This window comes from Danio rerio, chromosome 11 (assembly GCF_052040795.2).
Source record: "Danio rerio strain M-AB ecotype USA chromosome 11, GRCz13ab, whole genome shotgun sequence".
Lineage (NCBI taxonomy): Eukaryota > Metazoa > Chordata > Actinopteri > Cypriniformes > Danionidae > Danio > Danio rerio.
The window spans coordinates 43,485,001-43,487,500 of NC_141031.1; positions in this window are offsets into that span (position 1 = coordinate 43,485,001).

Sequence of the window (2,500 nt, forward strand, 5' to 3'; positions counted from 1 at the left end):
TGCACACGCACATATTATGAACATCTCGGCATGCGAAAGTGATCCTGCGAAAGTTGTTCACAATATTGATCATCCACAGAGTTTGTGATGTAGTCAAATGTTTACAAATACAAGCGCAGCCGTTTAAAGCTCATTTGTGGTGAATGATGTCAGAATTTACCGGTATTTTGGAATGGATGTGTGAATGCTCTTTTCCGGAAAATTTCCATAACGTCCTCGCCTGTGTGAACAGCGCTTTTTTGAATATACCGGTAAAGTCGTTCCGGAAATATTCCAGATATTTACGGGTATCACTGTGTGAAAGGGGCTTTTGTAGACACAGGATAACACGAGTCAATGGGACTATTATATTCTGATTAATATTCTAATATTCTGTTGCATAATATTATATATGAAATATGTATTATATATATTAGACATAATTTGTTGCATCGTCATTGTATTCATTTTTTGATAAAATCTTTATTTACGTTAACGTTACATGTATGAGCATGGGTCACGAGTTAACACGACTCCTGAGGCACAGGTACACATGAGTGTAGAACTAAGAAAAAACATGGTTTGAGCAACTGGTGAAGCATCTTTAGTCATTGAGAGCTATTCTATCAGCGGGAGAGTTTGTAGAAACACGTTACCGCGAGTACATGTAACATGTTAACACCGATGGAAACATGTTAACACGGGTCCACAACCACAGCAAGGCATGTTTTTAAGATATTAAAACAGACCACATCATGTGTAGTTCCGAGTAGCTCAGTTAGATAAGTTGATTGATGTGTGTGTGCTGAACCATTTCACTACACGGGTTCAAATCCTGTTGAAGACATGTAAATTCTAATAATTTTTTTTTTTTATTTTGGTTATATAATGTTCAGCTACACAGATATAATGCTCACAATGACACTGACACCAAGTAATAAGAATCTTTATTTGGTATGGACATGTTTTGTTGCTGTGAAAAAGTGACGAATCTGCAAACGTGAATAGCTTACATCTGGAAAGGGACACCAGTTCACACGGTCACCAGTTAAACCGTCACACCGGGAAATGCTGAGTTTTTTTCTCTCTCATTCGCCGTGCGGTATCAAACATTGCATGATAAATACACGCTTAGAGCAGTTCCTCGAATCAAATATCTCGTTTGTTGCGAGGGACATGAATGAATTCCCTGAATGAAAGAGCCAAACTGCAGTTAAAGTCCAACATTTAATAATTTGGCAAATAATTTGACTACAGATGTCCATGTAAACACAAGTCACATTGTCCCCTGTGTGTGTGTGTGTGTGTGTGTGTGTGTGTGTGTGTGTGTTTGGACTGAAAGTCAGCGCGCCCAAATATACACTCCCACTACAGAGCCCTGCATTTCTGAAAATCCTCTTCTTTTTAAAGCATAGAGGTTTAAGGAAAGTCTGAAAACTGCAAAAGTAGTTCATGCACTCCTCCTCATGCGCTGAAAGACAAACAAATTTAAGGGGGTCATCTGATCTGTGCACACGTATCACTGCACAAATCTGATACACCAAGACAAATGACGGCTGCCAAAACAGATGCGTTAAGAATTCATGAGTTTACGAGGAGCATTTCCTCACTAAGTAAATAAAGTGTCAGCTTCGAGAGCAGCAGCTGGTTTCATACGAGATTGTGGCGTTATTTTTAAACCCGAAACCAGTTTACGGGTTCTCCAAAAGAGGAACGGGGCCCGAGGGGAGCTGTGCTTCACAGAACAATACTGACATACGAGCGCTGGCATTTAGAGTTAACGTAAAAAATGTGCAATAAAGTATTTATGCGGAGAGAGGAGGGCTCGGCGGCGCTGGAGATTTGTCATGAGCACATTCATCAAGCTTTCAAGTTGACGTAGAGTTGGATTATTATGAAGAGGAGCGTTCAGGACCCAACAGGTAAAATTAAGGACGATCGCAAAGCTGAAGCGTTTCAGCTGCTGAAGTCTATCTCTCGACAGCAGAGGTCTCCCTGCGCTGTCTAGAGGAAATCTGCAGTGAAGCTTTTGTTAAGCAGCCTTGTTTTGCTCTTCGGCAGGCTGTAGTCTGGAAAAGCACCACAGGGCACAACTGACAGCAATGAAAGCCTTAGCAGAAACTCAGGACTTGCAGAGACACATGCGCAGCACCAACAACAAGTCAATCTCTGCAGAAAAAAAGAAAACAAAGACAGCGGAGAAGACAAACTGAGCACGTCTGTGAAGGCAACGCTGGAAAATTGGGGGATTGATTTCTGCACAATGCTTTAACTTTCATTCAAGAGCATTTTCGGTCATCACATCAGCATTTAAAGGGGTCACACTTGATTTTGATGGTCCGTTTGTTGAATTTAAGGTACATTGCATCTGCATGTCAGCTAATTCTCATTAGATTATAAGTAGACTGTTAGAGTTTGGGGTAGTGTATGCCGAGTTCAGACTGCATGATTTTAAAAGTAGTCGTGTCACAGATGTTTTCACACTGCATGACTATCTGGGCTAGCGTTTCGTCGCTGCTTT